Genomic DNA, 23,580 nt, shown 5'->3' on the forward strand with positions numbered 1-23,580 from the left:
AGATTAAAATTATTTTTCTATATTTGTGCAGTTAGAAGAATTTAAAGTTGCAGTATACCTATTTTCGCTTTATTTTTTTTAAACATTGCAATAAATCTTATTCATTTTTCAAATTATGTACTTAAAATGATAAACGCGGTGTAACGTGGGTAGTGGTGACCAATTAAATACAGATATCCAGAGAGAGAGAGAGAGAAAGTCGTAGCCTCGTAGGGTTCTGGTTTTCAGTTATTATTAGGTTATATCACATAGTAAAGCATAACAAATAATAATACGTCTTACAAGGTAGGTTAATGATACTTTACAATAGTAGGTGGCAAGGTGACTGCATTGTAGTCGTATCAAGTTCAGCCTTATGAAAGGTCAAGTTGATGACTATAATTTCCACACTGAACTGCCGTTATTACATGATGTGCATTGCCAGTAGTCATTACAGTTAACTGTGTGTGAATATATTATTGTATCGGTCAGCAGTTAATCGTACTATGTTTGTATTATGTACATATTGTAGATTTTATACAGGTGTCAACATACTTGTTACAGTACAATGTATTATGCTTATGTGTATAAGAAATTTGTAATTTTAAATTGCTTTTTCTGCTTAAATATTGTTATTCGTTTGTATTAATATTCAATCATGATGTCAATAATTATTAGTTTAATAATTTATATTATATCATTAAGTAGATATGTCTTGTTTTGTAAAAGATATGGACTTCGTAATTTATAGTTCTATAAATTATCAACAGTTATACCTTATCGATATTTATATCTGTCACTTGATGAACGCATACATATTTAGTTAATGAAAATGATTATGGATAAATGTATTAATGTCATTCATAAAATATCCATTAACTTTGATATTAATGTCAAATAGGTTATTAGGTACGAACTTAGTTTTTAGTAAAGGTAAAATTTATTAAATGTACGTGCTAACAATTCTTTTTTAGTGATACGACACTACGTCATACGCAAAAATAATTTTGACTGCTTGACTGTAATACAATAAATTTTAGATTACATTTAAGTAGGCATATATATTTTATTATATTAAACTTGAAAATTTATAATAATATTGCTGCTGTTTTAAGTCGAAATAAAAATATATCTTTTAGATTCAAAGCGGAACAATGAATGTATTGAATTTACAATGATATACATCTGTGTGCAAACACGTAAAGTAGTTGAAAAAATGCTTTGATCCTCAACTTTGAGAATCGTTTTGGATAGATAATTGTATCTAGTTTGTACTTTAGAGAGGTCAAAATTAAAATATTTTTTATATGCATTTGAAGTTGGAATTTTGACGAAATTACTTATTTAAACAATAAATAACGATGTTAATTATTTTTTATAATTAAAAAACATTATTCACGGAAACTTACAACTTTTATGTATAATATATTATTATGAATTTTTCTATACATAATGACATTTTTGATTTAGTTCAAGATAATAATATCATGAATTTATTTTTAATAATTCAAGGTATTTACAGAAAAATAAAATTAATAAAAAATATTGAGTTGTATTATAAAATTTAAAATATAATATAAATGTGTATTATCATCAATCATCATAATAATTAAATACTTCATTATCCAAGAAAAAACACATTAACCTACCGTGATAATAAAAGTAAAATAAATTACTTTAATAGCTATAAAAAAACATATTATTACGAAATATACTAAGTAATATTATAGGCTGACAGGCTGTGTCTGCTTAGAATCGTTTTTAATATACATAAATGATATGTCATTGAATTCAAATTTAACACACCCATAATCATGACCCACTCGACACCTAATGTACTGAAAGATAATTTTTCATTTTTATTTTGAGTTTTGCTTTGCGATTAATGTAAGTACTTTTATTTTTTAAAGAAAATATCAAAAAACTCGAGATATCGAGTTGTATTCTACACGGTATTTTCAAGGTGATATTTTAATTCAGTTTAAGATAACGAAGAATTAGAGGTATAGAAGTTTAACATAATCAGAAGCTACTGTGTTTAATTATATTTCTAATGTTAGATCATGCATGTTAAAGTTGCATAATTATTAAATTTAACAAGTATCATATTATATAACAGTGTAATATTTGAATGTTATTTAAAATCAAACATATCTAAATAAGTTTTTACTATATAATATAATAATTTAAAGAAAAAGTATTAGTACAGACATTATAATATGTGATATATAGCTATAATAATATTTATAGCGAATATAATTAATAATTCATCCATGAATGATAACGGTGATACTTTACCCGCTATAAAATCATATGTTAAGGACATCGTGTGCACATATAGTTATTACTATATGCATGTATGTGTATGTTTATGAGTGTGGTTATATTGAATATATAATGTGAATTATTTATTTATAAACATAACGTACGTTTATCACTGTATAGTTTACAAAACGATTTCATGCGTACACGTATATTTTTACTGTGTTTATTTCGGTCATACGACCGTAATCTTTAAGTCAACCGTCCAATCACATGTGTGCTTTGCCGCTTTGGGCTTTTGTCAATGACAAAAAAATGCTTAAACACACACATAACACTCATACACACTAACGTGCAGGTGGCGATAATGGTCGTATTTGCCCTTTCCCTCTTCCTTGCGCATTCCGGTTCCAGGGCTATAAATTTCGTCGGATAATATTGCAAAAGTTGTGTATGATATATATAATATATATATGTATATAGCGTAATTCACCAAAAATGTTCAGTGTTCACCCCCATTTTTAATTTAATAATGAATTTATACAAATTCAGATTTTTGAAAATTTTACACTCTTATAGTTGCAAACTTCTGTTTTTTAAAATAGAACTTCCTTCATATACAGTAAATTATTTAGTTAATGATTTTCTACTGAATAATGTAGTTTATAATTTTTAAAAACAGTAGTTTTTATCCTCGTTGGACATTATTTAAGTGGTACAGAAATCCTCAAAAATTTAAAAATATGGTCCTATTAAGTGTACTTAAAAATTATAAAAATTAGATTTTGAATAATTGCATAATCGAATAAAAATAGGGTTGAACATGCTTGGTGAACTACTCTGTATACTACACAAAAAATTCGCTCACCAAAATGATGACGTTGTTCAGTCAAAGATCGCCGTAAACCACATCGCGCATAATAGATTAGTTTATTATCACATCGTATTATATTATAATGTTCATTATAGGCAGCCGATTTAAAGAAAAGGAGATTTGAAATTAAAATTCGTATCGTATTCTTTTGTTTCACACGTGGTATATATATTATTATGTTTATGTACACGATATAATAATAATATAGTCTAATTGAATGTTTACTCAGTACTTACTGGCTATAGTGATTTATTATTAGGCAACGGATTTGAATACAAGTTGTATTTTTTTCTGAATGTCCAAAAACATTGTTTTCCAAGCACAAAGTTAATTTTATAGAACAAGAAATTAAAAATGTAACTTTTAGTTTACATTTTTTGACATTTTTAGTGCATTTTTATGTTTTTAAGTGATTTTTTATCGAAATGGATAAAATTCGATAAAAATGTGGTTAAAATTCGTTCTTAAAGAATAAAATTAAATATTATTTATCTTATAATATGTCACACTTCTATTTTTATCATTTATTATACTTTTACTAATCAGATAAATGTGATGCAAGACGAAATTATTATTGACACGTGTAGACGCTTAGGTATATACATATAAACATCATACATGCGAATCATACATGTTAAAAATAATATTAAGACCATTTTTAGAGCATTTTTAAAAACAATTCTGTTATGAGTAGTACTGTCATTTCTGTTAATCTCATTTTTTTAAGGCATTGTTTTTTGTTTTTATGGAGCATTTAAATCCATTTCCTAGTGATTTTACTACAGGATATTACTGTATATATTATTATAATACTTTTTATAAATTTGTAATTTCATCAACGAAGCCTAGTATGAATTGTGGAATTGGATCTAAAAATCATGAAATGACATCGTTTAATATTTGGTTCTTAAAAAGTCGTCGTGCAATTGATAAAAAATAAATATTTAGTGTTAAAACTACAACTGTTAAAAAGAGCTCTTATTATATACATAATAATACATAGTGAAATCATTTTAGAGCAAATACAATTTTTGGAAAATGATCAACGGTATAATTGCATGGTTTCAATAACCATATACTAATATCAACCAACAAATAAAAGCTAGTAAGAATAATATAATTTAATTTACTTTTTTTATTATTGTTTATTTTACTATGTTTACCTTTTATATTGTTCGATATATTATAAACGAAACGCAATGTGTTCAGCTTTTTACCGATTCAGGTATATTAAGATAAATAAAATATTTATATAATATAAAAACAATATTTTTAATAATAAGAAGTTATTTTATTTCAACCATTATGATATGTGCTATAACTCAATAACCTAACCTAGGTATTATAATTCCATTTTACTGTGATATGATATTTATAGAAATACTTAATTACATTTTAGGTTATATAAGTTAATAATATAATATGGTTTAAAATTTAAACTATGTAGATATTATTATAATAATTATATTATATTATACTAATCATATAATAAATGCAATATTTTTGGAAAAAGAATATCGTCCTGCTACAATACTAAAAGTAAAATAAACGACTTTAATAGCTATATCAAATAATAGTATATCACTCGGTGATGTAGGCCGATTGACCGTTTCCAGTCAGAATCGTTTTTCGTATACAATGATATATCATTGATTTCATATTTAATACATCCATAATAGTGACAAACTCGAAACCTAATGTACATCAGAGCGGTACCCACTTACCTACCTTTTTTAAAATGGTGCCAACAATAGTTTGGCCAAATTGTACGTGTCAATTCAATATATTATCCACCTTTTAAGTGTAAAATGTCAACTACCTAGATTCAATTATTGCTCCGAATGGCAAAAGCCATACGTGTTTTATTTGCATACGAATATTACACCTGTGGACTGTGGTCTGAGTGAGGACTGTATACGTCTATCCGACCAAGGGTGCATAAATATTAATGAATAATATAGCTATACTATTTGAACTATTGGAGCTAATACGGTAATACGCGGGTCAATTCCTAAACTGAAACGCGGTTCGCCCACAATTCAAAATACACTTTTTACCCTTCTGAAATATTTAAAGGTATACGATATACGTATATTATTACGCCAGAAGATAATTATAAGCTTTTAGGTCAGGTATATTAAAGTATATAATAAACAAAATTTACGAAATAACCGGCACTGAATAATAATTATTATTTTTACCGAAATTACGACGGCGAGAAAACAGAAACAGCTTTCCTCGAGACGTTATGATAATTAGTAATTATTAATTACAGTAAAAATATAAAATCAAAATAAATACGATTTATCGATAGGTATTTGCGTGTCGCCATTCAATTAAATGCGGTTATTTGTGTGTCACACAATTACTTACATAAATCGTTTCGTAAAACATGTTATTATGTCCTTTCAATTGCGTATACTTATTAGCACTGAAATACCGAATAAATGAAGTTTTAGTGGGCCAGGTGATTTATTGTAGTTTGTTATTAAACGTGTTTTTGAGAACGGATAACGAGAAATTAACAAAACGGACGGCATGTCTAAAAAATACTAATATTAATTGTTTTTGGCATGATCGTGGGATCGTGTTATTGGAATTTTTTCGAAACACACCATGTACATTATGTAAGCTAAATACATTATTATCTATTATAATAGTGTTGGGTATGATTGTGCTCATTTTGATAAACTAATTATTATTTGTATAATTATATTTTTAAAATGAAATAGACAATAGACAGATGACAATTTAAATAATTAAGTTTCACTGGTACCTTCGTTAAATCGTTTTAAATGGGCAAAGAAGTTGAATAAAATTAAAGCAATACGAACATCGACACGTCTATTAGATGCATGCCGTAGTGTATTGATGTATAATGGGGAGTTTCCACATTAGAAAATATCAGAGTATCATGGCATTCATGGGACTTACTCGTCATAATATGTTGTAGTGATAGCATGTATTAAACAAGTTGATTCTTTTAAAGTTAAAAACTGGTTTTCTCAAAAGGTACGAGAATTTTTGAAAATACATTTTATATCATTTACTTTGAAATTTGAAGTAATTATAAAATTCAATTTTTGGAAAAATTATATTATATTTCTTATTAGTTTTTTCGTCACTATTTCTTAAATTTTTACTTTTATGCAAAACAACATACATTTTTAATTTCACATTCTAAAAAATAATATTTTTATTAATATTAATAATTGTATACAAATTGTTGTTAATAAGTTCTAAGTATTAAATCTGCAGAGATCAAAATTGTAGTGGGCCAACATTTTTCAAAATTCTATACCATTCCGCAGCTCGGTTGAACTTTAAATACTTATAAGTTAGCTAACTACTCGTTTTTAATTAGATTTTTATAAATTAAAATTCTTAAAACAATATTATTCTTCCAAATATTACATAAAAATGTATGCAGTTATTCTAAAACGTAATATCTTAAAAAGTTGAAACAATAAAAACAGTAATAAATATAATTTATTCCAAGAATGATGATTTATAAGTATAATTATATGTTAAATTATGTAAACAATAAAGATTTCCAAAACCGTTAATACTTTTCAAAAAAATAACAATAATAATAAAGAGTTAAACGCGTTAAATAAAAACTAATAGGTATAACATTAATAACACAAGTTCAAACAGTCCATTAACAATTTTGGTAAATAACCTAATTTATAATCTCTGATTGAAAATCTTTATTAAGTAATCCTTTCATTTCTCTACATCAAATAAAAAAATAAAACAAAATAAAAATATATCTGTATTATATCGTGATAGGAGCTTTGAGAAATAAAACAGACTACTGTAATATTACGATTATAACTGTAAATATTATAATATCTAGTAAATTATAACAACAATAGTCCGACTGTATGACTATTTTTTATTATAATTTTTCTTTTAGCTTATATCGACGATGGTAACATTTTGAGATTGTATAGATACTCGCATAACGATATATTACTTATTAGATATGTAAATACAAAATTGAAATATTTTCTCAACAGTTAAAAGTTTATAACATTCGAAATAATAAAGTCGTGAATCGAGTTCATCGAAAATTGTATAAATGTATAACCTTATAACGGAAAATCGATAAGTTTAAGTGGATGTTATGTGATTGCGTTATTCTGATACGTATATAATAATATTATAGTCAACCCACTTTTGAGCTGCTATAATGGGTACTTACTTTAAACAATTATGATTTTTATAGTATGGAGTATAGGCAGTATAGCGTATATAGATATTAGTACTTGATAATATTTGCTAACAACCAAATATGAGAAAATGAATTACCTTATATTATAAAATTGTTATTAATTATTTTTTTATTGATTTAAAGTACAACATTCGTATGTGAAACGTTAAAACCGATTCAAAATATTTATCGATAGGTACTACAATATGCATGCCAATAACATCTATATTATATCATATGTATTTATAGTACGGCACTCGTGGATGGGGTCGTGTCGCCATATTACTACTGTCTATTTTACGCAATAATTACGTATAGTCTCATATACGTTTATATTATTTAGGTAAGAAATATATACTTATCTTACATCTAACTCGAACGAAACTATTTCACATAAACTCAATTAAAATTATATTTCATTCATTTTATCAACTCGTTGACATTATTCAGTACTTTAGTAGATAACATCTACTAGATAAATTGTGTCATTATTTCTGTATATATTATTACTATATATTTATATAGTTTTTAACAAATATTACTGGTTATATTATAGTCACGCGAGTTTATAGTATTTTAAGTTTCAAAAGCGTCACGACTAGTTCGACGTGTGGATAAATAATCTCTGGTGGAGATCGCATTTACAGTGAAACGTAGGTACACATTACATAATATGGCAATAGTAATAATAATAATAGTCGTATATAGAAGACAAGACATATTATTATTAGTTTATTACGTATTATACAATGGCGATATATCATCGTGATAATGTACACGACGGTGGTGTGTGTACAGCGCCGCGTCCGCAACCTATATGGACCTAAATAGTTTTTGTTGTTGTTTTGGTATACAACACAAAGTTATGCACTCGGGTTACCCACTCGACCATGTACAATTCGATATCAGCTCTGCGCATATTAGTTCGACGTTCTTTCGGAGCGTATATTAAAATGGGTTGTATAAATATATTATATGTTTTTCAGTGTATATTTTCGGCGAAATATCGGATTGTAATAATAGTATATCGTGTGTAGCTCAATCGATAACTTTAAATTGATGTAATTCCCAATACTTTTCGTTAGATTGGCCTCTCCCCCCCCCCCCCCGTAAATATTATATAATATTCGACGTTCGAAGTGGAATAGTACGAGGTTCCCGTCAGAACGGTGTTTATTGTCGTCACATGATATTTTTATTAAACACCGATATGTAGTATTTTTTACGCCGTAACCGTATTACGTCGGCGTGGAGCAGTAGTGTTGCATCTGTATAATTGACATAACGCTATTGTAGGTATACTATCGTATCGTATATTAGCAAAAATACATTAATAACACATTATTCTTGTACAATACGTGTTGTGTCACGTCTTAATCGTATTTAAGATTAAACATTTACAGCCCCCTCTCCCCACCCCAAAATTTCAAATGTCTGAAATGAATACGTCCCACAGTATTATAATAATTATACTGGTGGTGTTCCCGACGATTTCGGCACGAGCGCTATATAGTTTGAATAATCAAGAGACGGTTATCGTACTACGGTTTGGCTATTCCCATATACAGTTCAAAGAGGAGAATTTATAGAACGGCATTCTCTTACTGTAATAATAATATAGCTGTAGAGTAGTTAGGTCGACCCCGTGTTTATTTCAAACGATAATACATACGGTTTTAGCGATTAAATGGTTCGAAGCGGAACCAAACTTGTAAACAATAAATTATCACAGCAATATTTCGAACATAACAAATATATTCTCTGTGTAGATTTAATTTTCATCAGCTCACAAACGTTTCGTATAAATGTTATTAATTTTACACCGATTTCACGTGATGTCGAAACGCTTTTTCCGGTTTAGAGAAATATTACAAATACCTATTGTAATCGTATGTTTTCTCTTATTTCTAAGAACAAAAATATTGTTCATAGATCATAAACAATAAGTCGATAATGTAATTCAACTATATGGAAAACTCTAAGATATTTTCATTTTCGATAAAACAATATCTGAAATTGAGATTTTTATTTCCCATCAGGTTTAGTGGCGGTAGTAGGGTCGTAGTAAAAATACACCTATCTCACATATTTTATGACATATCTGTTTGCGTGAATTTCAAATAAAATATTACAAAATATATCACAGATAAAAAAAAAAAAAAACTCACTACGAATACTCACAATAAATCCGCGGTCATTACGTAAGCCACCATTTTAGTATTCAGGTCAAAGTTGAGGTTTTTGTCTGACAAAAAATAAATAATAATAAAGTAAAAAACAAAAAAAAACATACGAGAGGTATTTGAGATAATAATATAATATTATACTATCGCCATGAGTAAATGCGGGACGCGGTGAAACGCGTTTTTTGTCTTTATGTGTGTGTCGTCATGACTTAATTGAGTTCGTCAAAGAAAAAAAAGAAAATCAATCGTCATGCGAGGGCGGCTTATACGTTTTTCAAGTGTGTAGGGATAGATTCGATAACACTCCCAATGAAACCAAAGTGTTATTATTTCAATTTATTCACAAATATCCACAAGCGAAAAACGTTTATGGAAATACATAATATATAGTAATCTAAAACGCTGTGAATTTCCATTAGCGTTTCTTTATACCTATTAAAACATATACCGGGTGACTCTTTAATCGAACAACACTCGTTATTTCAAAATCTGTTTTTGAAAAAATGTTGTTTACATAATTTCTGGTCGAAATAAAACAACATTTTTTATCGCTATAGTTTTTTCTAAGTTTTTACTTAGTATTTAAAGATACATAGATAAGTGTTTAAAGTTTCGGTAAGTGGAGTAGTTAGTAAACCAACATTTTGCAGGGTATCTCCGTACCTCCACTCTGATCATCAACAAAATTGTATAATATACTTTTTATGTACCACAATAATCCGAAAAATATTTTGTTTTTAGAATATTAAATGAAAATGTATGTTATCAGTCAAAAAGTAAAAACTTAAAAAATTATAACATTACAAAATACTAAAAAAAAAAAGTATGTATAATGTTTTTCAAACAAAATTGTTTTATTTCGACTGAAAATCACCTATGTAAAAAAATATTTTCAAAAACATAAATTGATTTTCAAATAATGAGTGATATGTCAGATAAAAGAATCACCCTGTATATATATACTAAACATATAATAGAATATACGTGCACCACTACGATTCATAAATTTCTATTTATCCCTTTGCAGAGATTTCTACGCGTTAGCCTCCGGCTAAGTACTTTGGTAATATAATATATTATAATAAAGCTCGGCGCAAAACGATCGATGGTGGATGGCTTAACAATCGGTGCTGACTGGTTTACGAGAGTTTTTATTTACAATAATTCCTCCAGGTCTGATCACTTTTATTTTGACAGACGACCATGTCAGTGTATTTTATCAAACCTTTTTTTTAAATTGGTTTTCACATAAAATAGAAGTCTGGGAGGTTATATGATATTATTGTACACATTATATTATTATGAAATCTTATAATTTGTATGAAGTCAGCCCTCCTCCGACTTCTTTATCTAAATTATAATAGACAAATCGTACAAAATAATAGTGAAGCTTAATGAGAGTAATCGTTAGTTGGTTTTTTTAAAGCTCTGATTTTAACCCACAGATATCGTGTGTATACAGTGTTTTTTCATAACTTTATTAGTTAAATCATAAATTTTGTTTTGTAACCCATTTTTTTATAGTCTAGTAAATATTATATACATAGATTAATTTTTTTTTTAATTAAAAAATCTAATTAACTGGTATCAAATAATTTACATGATAGTGAATGATGGAAGATAATCGAGAGAATATAAAATGTTGGTTGGGCTCTTTTCTATAAATTCTAAACGAAAAAATGCAGTATGTTATTTTAGTTGTGGTCATCGTAAACATTTAAAATAGTACACAAATTTTACAGTGAAAAACTAATATTTTTCAAAAAGATAATGCTACTACAGTACAGTGCATAACAATGCTTTAGTTATCAAGTTCAATAAAGATAACTCTTCTAATTATTTAAGTTTTGCAAGTCTTAAATTACTTTAAAGCTTTCATATTTAATTGATTCATATGGTAATCTAGAATCAATAATTTAGGTTAAACATTTTAAACAATCAGACATGCATGAAGTAAATAAATATGTTAATTAATAGAAAAGTCAGTGACCCTAATTTTAATTATTATAACGTAGCATGGATATTTTACTGTAGTAATTTGTATTGTTACCTATTCAAGTTTCAAGAAAATTTTGTTAAGATTCAGCGGAATATATAATATTTTAGGTAGCTCCACAAAAAAAAAAAAAAATAATTTTTTATCATCCTTATTATAAGAAATATAGTATTTTCAATTCAATATTATTAAATAAATAATTTAGATTCAATAATTATTATTAAATAAGAGCTGTGTATAGTTTAATGAAAATTTGTATTATGTATCCTATTTAGTGAGTTGTGTATTTTTCATTTTTGTGTACCAATAATATTGCATTTTAAACTATAACTTAACTGTCTAGTATGCTTTCTGTGGATTTTTTATTTAAGTAAAATAAATTGGATGCATGTCAAGTAAACATAACCATAAGTTCACCGTTCACCACATAAACTGATTTAAAATACACGTGGTATAGTGTATCTATATACTTCACGAGTTGTGGTCGTAACCTGATGTGTTCGCAAACCCAAAGTTTTGGTAAAATATATTAAATACGTATTATCCCACGGACCGACGAACGGCGTATTGTTGACGAGGTTTCAGGTCGAGTTTATAGTATTTCTGTTGATGATGCTATTAACTAGAACTCAGTTTCGGGTAGAATAAAACGGAAACCAAATGCTCCTATTTCTCAAACTACAGCTTTCGATTTCAAAGGTTACCTAAATTGCATAAACTGAGCTAAAAAGGCTTTTTAGCTGTTGATAAAATTTTCCATGTGCTCCCGGATGGACGATATTTTATTCTAAGAGTGGTGATGGTGAAAGGAAAACTATTAAAGAGCTCCTTTGAGAGATGTCAGAACAACGTGGTAAAAAAACCGTTTAGTCAAAATCAAGCCTTTCAAAATTACATCGAATTAATAAAATATATTTATTTTTTTTTATCCAACTATAGGTAATTGATTTTACAGATCACGATGAGAAATTTGATTATTAGTTTTCATATTTGCGAATTGTTTATATTTAATTTAAATTAAAAATACGTTACACAAACCCAAAAATGTATATCACTCAATCAAAATATAACAATATACTACGTTTGATATTTAGTAACACGGAAAGACAATAATATTATAACGCGCACGCACGAGGTGTCGGCCGTTGTTAACCATCACATCAAACGACTTTACAATAGGTAGATGTTGTGACGCACAAAACGTAGTGGGTACACTTTTATTCAAATATTTCAGTCCGAGTAATAAATTAGAACAGAAAGTATAAATGCATATTAATTAGTAGTACCGTATAAAAGGATAGGTTAAATAAATAAAAACAAACAGAAAAATAAAATAAAATAAGCAAACAGCGTTTTTCAATTATAACGAATAAATGTGGACGTTGAAACTATTATGGAAATCCCAGTGATAAATTGGAATTTAATTTCACCCGATCCGTTGGACGATGTGACCCGAAACGCAGTAAAGCGAGATCATAGCGGGAAGAGCAGTGCCGAGGTGGCGATACCGCGGAGGAGGGCGGTGGACGCGCGGATGCGTTTTATTTTTTACGACTCATATTTTAACTCGATTTCGGCGGTATCCGCACTGTCGAACTACATCGCGGGTCATTCGGTGTGGTGTACAGAAGATAATGCACGTCTCTGGGGATACAATTGTCCTTTGAATTGGACGAGCTTAAGTCTCACACGCGGTTAAGGCAAACGGCGGCGGTGGCGGTGGTACACAACGACACTGCAAAGTATCTTTTGGAATTCGTTAGCTTTTTATTTTTTTCGTCCTACGCCACGGACGCTCGAACAGAATATAAAACCTAAGGGTCTGTATTTGCATAATTAAGGTTTTCCGTAGCAGACCATTGGCGGTCACGACTCGAAAGCCGATAGGTGAAAAAGAAATGACACGAAAAGCGCGCGATAAACACGTGCGTGTGTGTACGCGACGCGCTGGCGTGTACAGGGTGTGTTATTTACAATTTATATAATATAACAATACAATATATGATGTTGCGAACAAATCAGTAGCGTGTTTTTGCTGATATAGTGATAAAAAAATAAACATGATAAACCTGACAATTGTTTACCGCAACAAGAACTCAATAACGCCATCTATGACGGCTTCGGGGGGGGGGGGGTTCCCGCTGGAATTCGTTCGCACGTCGTCGCGTGTTCACGTCCACCGTGAGATACAGTTTATCGAATATCTATGCATTAGATATATACGTCTTATGTATGTGTATCATACTTATTGCGGAAGTGCATATTTTGTTCTCATAATGTCAATACACCCCCTACCTCCCTCCCACGTTTACACGCTCGCTAGTCGTGATGTCATGCCGCCGTTCGGGGTGGTTTACTTATCATTGTAATATCATCACGCTAAAGTGAAACATAATCAAAACATTGATGTTACAACATAGTCCCTTGTCAAAATCGTACGTATACCATCGCATACATCAAAACGCAGTAGGTAATACGAGTAAATGTATAAATATGAATATAATATATACGAGTTCGGTGTGTGTACACGGGCGGTGTGATTGATTGGTGTTTTCGTAATAATGTATAATATAATATCGATTGTTCTGCGTATCCCTTTTAATTTTTTTTTTCGTCAAAGTCGACATTGATCTATTTATTATTTTGTGCGCAGATAACACGTGTGCGTCTGTGTATAATGACGGTTGGATTTCGGGAAGAGCAAAAAATCGCTGTTGCTCGATGGCGATACGTACATTATTATTATTATTATGTGTGTGTGACGACGAAATACGTATACCGAAACGGTCAACGGAGTTTTAACGGAGATGCGTATCTATATTATGTTTGTATAAGCAAATTCTCGCGAAAAACGTTATTTTCGCCGTAATAATTTCGACAACACAGCAGCCACCAGTAATAAAAATAACCATAAATTACCCCTCTTTGGGAGTGAAAAACCGTTTACTTTGCGCCCTTTTACATTAAAATGTCCAACGAAAATTTCATACACACACACACACACACACACCAACACATACAAAGTATACACATACAAAGCATACATATATCATTTAAGTTATTCGTTTATTTTTGGTTATTTGATATATATTTGTATACATATATATATTTTTTTAATAAAACACATTTATTATTACGTTTACCGCGCGCGTCGCCGAGATGAAATATCAAAGTGCGCGTCAAAAAGACGAAATGTTCATACACGTAACAATACTTTATGATGCAAGTCGTGCAGTGCAACGCGCGGACATTTCATATAGTATGTAATTTAATTTCACTAAAACTACATTCAAATTCGTTTTTGTATATAGTAATGGCTAAAAAAGCCATTACGCGATAATGTTCACACAGGCATTCACGTAAGAGCGCATACATTTAAATAGCATCAATTCTTTAGCCACTGACAGGTAAACGATAATGGACCATTTCTGAAATCATTTTAAAGATTTCTTACAGGATAGTGGTTTTCGTTTGTCGGGATGGTGGAATTTTGATTAGACGTAGGATCTTTTGTCCGATCGATATTTGTATTAACAATGCTATACTTTTCGAGTAAAATGAATAATTTTTCTTGGTTTAGGAATAATATGGCATAGTTTGTTATTTGTATTTTTTTACTTATAGTAAACTCAAAAGAATATTTTTTATTAATAACACTATATTAATATAACGGAATCTATTTATCAAAATAAATGTACACGAATTGAGGGAAAAATGAAAAGATAAATGTAAAATTTAAATAAATTATTCTATAATATATGAATCAGCCAGTTGGAAATGGTGGAATTTCAAAACAATATGGTTTGGCCTTCACATTTTGTAGCTAAATCTTATTTTTACATTAGCAATAAATTGTAGTATACTTGGTTTTAAAACGTTAGATTTTTACAACGAAAAATTGACAATAGACCTTTTGAAAAATATAAATAATTTAATTTTTGTAAAAATATGAGTACTACTTCTTGCAACTAGTTGACTTATACAGATTAACTGAGTTTAAAACGTATGTCAGATATAATATTGTAACGTAGCTGTTAAAAAAATCGATGTATAAATACATAAAAAACAATGGCATTAGTTATTTAAAAAGAGGAGTATATTGTGGTAATACGAATAATACGATTGGATGTGATGGGAAGCTGATGTTAGAAGGGACGATATGTCTCACAAGTAATTTAAACGATGGCTCATTGTTGGCCTTCTGGATACTTTTGCAGTACGCAGAGTATTTAATTTTGGAAGTAGAGCTGCGGAATGTTATTGTTTATCATGTTGAATTATTGAGCTATTATATTATATGTTAGGCATGTCGTACTGAAAGTGTGCTGTATAGATTGGTTGTTTGATTACACCGCATTTTGTTAGTCTTTTTTTGAACATTCATATGTAAAATATTATAACATACAAATTAAATGCTGCACGATAGAAAATAATCAATACACACTATACGCCAACGAGGTTTTAAGGTAATAAATATAGTCGTTCTGAGATATTTCGATAGGTTTTAACCTTTGTAATTTTTTTTTAAGTACATTTTGCCTACGGTACTATGATAAGCTGTACTTTCTAGTGCGTTTTAAGACCAACAGTCACACAGGCAAAAATAAAAGCAATTACAACGATGACGACGACGACAATAGCACACATCGTTTAATAACGAAACAGTACTGATGTTTGTTTAATATTCCTCGTATATTGTGAAATGTTGATTACACGGACTCGAATACGATCGGCTATCTGTACCCATGTGCGTTTAGAACGTTGTCGGGGTGTATAGTATACATTTTTACAAACATACGGTAGGCATTCGAGTGTTTATTGTATAGGATTGTGTAGTATAGCTAGTGCGCACAACGAGCATAATATATTGGAAACGTCTCTCTCGCGTAACGACACGCTTCGCGAATTCGATCATCGATGTCCCGGAAACCGTATTATCGGCGAATTCCAAACACCAAATAGAATTATACATAATAAGTGTGTGGGCGGATACCTAATACGTACCTATATATATATATATATATGGCTATATGTATTATGATATATTATTATTTAATCGACTGAATAAAACGACCAAATACGCGTGTCCACGTAAATAGAGCGTTAAGGGTCTGATATGTATAAGCGTCGAGCACCACCGAAAACGCGATGCGAAGTTGCTTTTGACATTTTCTCTACACTAACTTATATATCTGTAGGTTTAAGAAGCTTGACAAAATGGTTAGATTGTTATCGTAATACTATGTACACACGCAGTGTTATCCTTCCACTGCTAAATACGACAATCTGCTTGGAATTCGTTAGTTGATCCATTAAAAAAAATTTATTCGGGGCTGCCACTGTCGCACTATCTGCTATATATAACGTGTGCAGACTTATCGTAGGACCTTTAAAACGTTGCTCGTAAATCCGTCTCTGACATAATGGTATATAAAATAAAGTGAATATAAGAATACGAATTATACAGGATGATTTACCGACATGATCATTCCCATTTTTTTTCTTTAATAATGAATTTATTCAAATTCTGATTTTTAGAATTTTTTAATACACTTAAAGACCATATTTTGAAATTCTTAAGATTCTTTGACGACTTATGAAGTGTTCTGTGTGGACGTGAACATCTGTTTTCACTGTATATACTAAAGATAATAGATCCACGATTTTAGATTCTTAAAATATGAAGGCTACGGTAATTTTAAAACTCTAATAATTTATATTAATCTATAATTTATAAAAAAAAAAAAAATGATCCTGTATTATATCCATTTTGGATTTTATAACGCATTTTCAACGAATATCACTTTTAATAAAAACATTTTTATAATTGTAAAACGAAACGAATTTTAAATGAAGTACATCTAATTAAAAAAAAAAAAAGTTCACCATATAATTAACAGTAAAAACGTGTGGTTTTTATAAAAAAAAAAAAAACAGATGTTCACAGGACTATAAAATAATCTCAAGAATTTAAGAGTATGATCATATCGTGTGTATTTAAACTTTTTAATATTCTAAGAATCAAAATTTACATACATTTTTTTATTATTAAATGAAAAATGAAACGTCGAGCACGGTCGGTGAATTACCCTGTATATATCTATGTGGGCGTGTGGGTGTACGCAGTACTGTAGGTGCCATTACTGGAGTATACCGGCGGTTGGGTCGACCATCCGATAACAGTGTGGCGGTAGCGTCTGTATTATTATTATTATTATTACTTCGGCGATAAAACCTCCGGACGTATTAAACTGCTGGAATGTCGTAATTTCGTTTCGTTATTTATAAAATGTGTTCGAATTGTATATCCTGCTATGCGTGGTGTGCACACCCCCGGGTTGTCGTCGATGTCGCCGATCGATCGGCCGACCGGCCGGCTAAACGAACGACGCTCTCGCATACGTACGATAGGCATGTAGCCAGAATTCTTTTTTTTTTCTTTTTAGTTTTTAGTTTTTTACCTGATCCTTATGGTGGTGTTTTGTTTTTTTGCGGACAGAAACAACCTCATTTATTATATTTTTAATTTATTTTACCCACTCGCGGTGCACAAAGAAAACACAATATCTGAAACAATATAATTTTACTAATCATCAGTATCGTATTGTTCGTTTGTAGCTGACGTTTAAATTTGAGGTTACGCTTTACACATATATGAAAAAAAAAAACTTGAACCATAGTTTGGAACAATGGGAGGGTTTGTCCAACATATTATATTTATAGTTTTCGTGTTATTCTAGAATTATTAAATATAATTAATTAGTAATACATATAACACAATCACGAGTATATATTGTGAACATTTTTATTAATAATTTTAATGTAAACCGTAAAGGTCGATAACGACTTCTGTACAAAACTTATAAAGAAAACTACATTTGAATACAGCCGCCGTGACTAATACCATATTACCTAAATTAAATATGACTAAAGTTTAAAAAATTATTTTCATTCGGTAAAGTCACACAGCCACTTTCGACTCTTCGTATAAATAAACGAAATGCATGTGAATTTTATTTTATATCATACGACACGTGAATGCCATACTATTATAATCATATTATATCACACGCGTGTAGGTAATATGCGTATTATATGACTCGGATGAAAAGCGATAGGTACGTGATGTTAATAAAATCGACGGCTAACGTATAAAAATCAGGAGAGGGTTTCGCACATACACACACACACACACAGACATTTGGGTGTTTAATGTCACGATTTTTTTGATTTTTTTTTGGTCTCGTCGGGGACAGTAACGGCGAATTGAGTACTCGATTTTTAATTGGTATTTTACCCAGTCACGGGGACGGAGTTTTGTTGTTATACGGAAGGGAGTAAAAAAAAATGTATTTTAACCCGTAATATACTATATCATAAACATTGTATTGTTCGCTTTAAAAAAGCGCACTTCACGATTAATATATAATTTAAAAATAATATTATTTTATAATACGCGTAATAATATATATGTATATTGTACAAAGAAGTTCTTGGTTAAAATTCGACAGTTTGACAGAACGCGGTGCGCGAATCGATTTTGCAAATGTTTTAATATTATAATAAAATATTATCCTGCGCGCGTTCGATTCGATATCGATGACGGCACCATAGAATAAAAATAAATAGAGAAATATTACTCCGTGAATGGTATGGCGGGCGTTGGGGGATTTTTGGCGGCGTTGGTAGATGGGGTCGGAGGTCGGACGAACGAGATACCACTTTACCCGCGAGCCATCGTACGCATAATATTTTATTATTATTTATTACAATACTATTATTATTATCCTCATCATCATGATCATAATATAATTTTAATAGCATCACTATAACGCGTATTGTGTCGTCAACAGCGCGTCAAGGGGTGTCGCCACCCGGCGATAATACACCACAATATTCACTGTAAGCTTTGTTGAAAATCGCGATTAGCAGGTTGTAATAACATCGTTGTCGGGGTCAAAATTTAGCCAGGTCATCGTTTATCGGCACGTCATTATATTTCTTTGTTCGATGTCTACAAATTTGTGTAAAAAATTATTAGATGAGGTGTGCACTCGATACAAGACCATCATAAAATATACATTATAGTTGCATTAAAATATATTTTACTATACAATTTGTAATTATCGTTCAAATATTTATGAATTTTATAGAGGTTAGCTCTTTGTTTTATTCATATAGTTATACTTTTGTAAAACATAGACGTATAACAAGTCTACACATTTTATTGATCAATTAAATTTGGTGTTTGCTCTTTTAATGGTGAAAAAATGCATTATTCAAATTTTAAATGTCTTAACAGGACGCCTGATGTGTTGTCTCCGTCTTTAAAATGTACAATATAACAAATTTTCGTTTAATGGAACTAATTTTGTGTTGTTACTAACCTAACCTGTTGTTACTTTTAAAATGATGGTCATTAGACCTTTGATCAAATGTAAGGGTATACACAAATATATTTAATATATTAAATAAAAAATGCTCATAACTTGTTTAAAAATTAAAATACCTTAAAAACTAACACAGATAATATTATTCTTATATATTTCAAGTTTAATATAATATTGACTATCTATAATATAATAGTAAAGTTAACGACACACAATTGGTTGTACTGAATGCAAATTTTCCTTTGTTGTACGTTTGTTTGATAAAGATAGCACAATAATAAACTGGCATGATATCCTATTAGGTTTAAAAAAATTTAAATGATTTCACTCGATATTTCTGATTTTTGTTTTCTGGTACCATGTTTATAGCCAAAACAATATGTTTTTATGACTTGGTTTTAGATCGATAATTTACTATTGTTGAAAAAAAAAACTGTTATAAATCATCAATAAACAAAAATTAGTGTTGTAATAAATACTTTTTGTAGTAAAGTTTTATATTTTAGGGTTGATAATATTCATATTAAACAATATTTATTACATCGCACTATTAAAAAATAATAATATATATTTATATATACTAATAAAGTAGCTATAATTGATGTTTGAATTCTAATTTAAACTTTAAAATATGGACAGCAATATAGTATGTTATACCTATACATTTTATGAACATTTATAAAAATAAAAACTAAAGGGTAACTTATTTATCTCTTGATTTTGTACGTGTAAGATGATTATAATATGAATTTGCATATTATTACGTTACAAAAAAAAAAATTTACAATATTCTTGTCTTTTACATTTTTTTTTTTTTAGAGGATACTGTTACCGACGAAATAGCAGGTGCAAAACTATAATTATCATAATATTATAATATCGTTTACCAGTAGTTACCTTAGAATTCGATTAAAATTCTACGATAGAACTTAGTTTAAGCCTATATTATATTATATAAGCTTAAAATAAGATTATGCATAAAGATATAGGTAACATAATCACCTAGAGTCTAGACTGGAAATATTCTTGCAGCCATCCGTAAAAATATTATAGTAGTCACCTATTCATTTCGTGAAATGATAATTAGCAATTAGGTTTATGTAAAAATTTTGATTTTGGTATATTAAAAGCACAATTCGCTAAATAATTTGCAGAATAAAAGGTAAGTTCTCTATATGAGTCGTAAGTTTGTATCTCCACAAGATTCTTATTGAATGAATAATACAAAAAATGTTAAAAATTCAAAAAAATGGTCTTCAAGTGTATTTAAAAATTCGCATAAACAGACTTTTAATAAACTCATTATTATAAATAAAAAAATGGGAGCGTGCACGCAACCAACCTGTATAATATACCTAAGTGGTGCACTGTATTTATCTTATCTGTAGATCTGAGGAATGAGTGGTTACTGTTATTCTTGTAAAACATCCCAAAACAGTATGGAACAGTTGATGGGCAGGAGCCCTAAAATATAACAACAGCGGAATAAACCTATAGTTTTATAACCTGCACGTTTCATCACGACGGTCGGGCGATATCACACGCTACGTTATCTTTTTGAGTTGTCGTAGAAAAGCATATAGCTGCTTTGGTAATAGGTTTTACTTAAAATATTTACGAAATACACAATACGTGTGCGTATGATGGGTACAATAAAAGGTGCAAATATCATAAAATAGAATTAAACAAAAATCTCAATGACGATCGTTTATCTTCTATTGTCATGAACCGATATAATACTAACCTATGCGAAAAATCACCGTGTAACGTTTTCAAGAAGACAATTGCTGAGAACTATAATCCTATCTACGAAGAATTATAAGTTTTATGAAAAAGGGGCTTATAAATTAAAATATATATATATATATTGTGACGAAATAATACGACAAAAATAAAACAGGAAAGAAGTTGATTAAAAAAACCCATAATACGGGATATTAAAAAAAAAACTACGTGAATGACTCGGAAAGTGATACTTGATATTGATCGAGATAAGATAAGTTATGAAAAAATCATAACATTTTAAATGTTGATTTTTTATTTATCACAAAACAAATTTTTACCTTACTTAGCTATATTTTACGGAGTTTTATAAAAATAATATGCAAATGATGCTATATTTATAGTATACGTGTTTCCCGTCTTATGACCAAACAATAGTGATATTGACATACTGTATTTTATCGTCAAACTATATTTATCGCCGTCGAAACAACGCAATATCGATTATTATTCTATAATTGGTATGTTGACACTTGAATATTATTACGCTTATCGTTTTATTAATATATTACGTAATTTAAATTTCACTCCAATTAGGTTTAAAATGCTATTTACGTCAATGCTCTATTTTTGACTAAATGCTATTTTTGCGGTAGACCGCAAAGCTGATACTTATAGCTAATAGCTGTATTGTTAACCTTTACTGTCGACCGATAGTATGCGTTGCAGATTTATTTGCGATTATGGAATATTATAAAGTTATGTTATACACATAGGGCATGGATTTACATTTAAACACATATCCGTTAACTCTTACGAGTGAAATTAAACGTTTTAATAGATTCGGCATATAATAATAAGCGATATTTATTACACAAATCATTGTAAAATACGAATATATGTTTTTACATAATATGATTGACTGTTTTCATATACATCGCCAGCTATCTGTGTTATTAATTTACTTAAAAATTTCAATCTAATTTAATGATTTCGATATAAGACGAGTACGATACGCAGTTGCTTGATTACAGTTGCAGATTATTCGTCGTTTATTGTAATCATATAGTGAAGAAAGGTGCATTAAAGTACCTATTTTTACATTATTTTTATTTTTTTTTTACTCCGTGCAATCATAACACATGGTTATCATTCCGTTTGACTTGAAATATGTTGATCACCATTAACAACCTAGTTTTGATCCAAACATTATAATATTATAATATATACAATTATAAAAAATCGTACGCATCAATTGTATCATCACAATGGTGCAGTGTTATTACCTTACTATACATACATATATTTATATATGTACAAGGCGTCAAAACTTAAAATAAAGTTTGAAACGTGGGGCGGCTTCTGGTATACGCGTCATATGGTCCATGGGCGAGGTCAATCGGGCGTTTACTCGATTTCTGTAAATGTGGCACACAGTTTCACCCTATATAATCGTCTGTGACATTTTTAAAACCGTTTAACGGAGTATTTATTAATATAAGAAATGGACAAAAAAGGTCGTTGAATAATTTTTCGTATTTTTTTTTCTTCACAGTATAGTTTTAGTCACTGCAGGTCCTCAGGCCCGTCACTATACCGGCGGCAGCACTTATAATAATATACGACATGTACAATATGTATCTACATACTATACTAACTATTATAATAGAAGAACATTAAAGGGGAAAACGTCATCAAGTCCGACGGACTTATAATTCCGCAGACAACAATAAGATATACCTGCTTTGCATATTAAAATATTATACCACACAATACGGTGTAGCGTTTTATTAATACGAATTGCGAATACGAAAAATCGATGTGTAATATTATGCTGCATGGTCCGGCCATACTATAAATGTAACAATATGTTTTCAGACTAGACAAATGCACTCGTTTGAATAGGAACGAGAGAGATGAAAGTGTCACAGAGTGCGATTATACAATTATACTTT

The 23,580-nt window shown here is 29.5% G+C and overlaps 1 protein-coding gene across 3 annotated transcripts in view; it reads left to right on the forward strand.

The window, feature by feature from the left end:
* The window catches only part of LOC113550378 (gamma-aminobutyric acid type B receptor subunit 2), a 274,638-nt gene that overhangs the window by 57,691 nt on the left and 193,367 nt on the right, over positions 1–23,580 (forward strand). The gene's annotated exons all lie outside the window — the stretch shown is intronic.

The sequence above is a fragment of the Rhopalosiphum maidis genome, chromosome 4 (assembly GCF_003676215.2).
Source record: "Rhopalosiphum maidis isolate BTI-1 chromosome 4, ASM367621v3, whole genome shotgun sequence".
Taxonomy (NCBI): Eukaryota; Metazoa; Arthropoda; class Insecta; order Hemiptera; family Aphididae; genus Rhopalosiphum; species Rhopalosiphum maidis.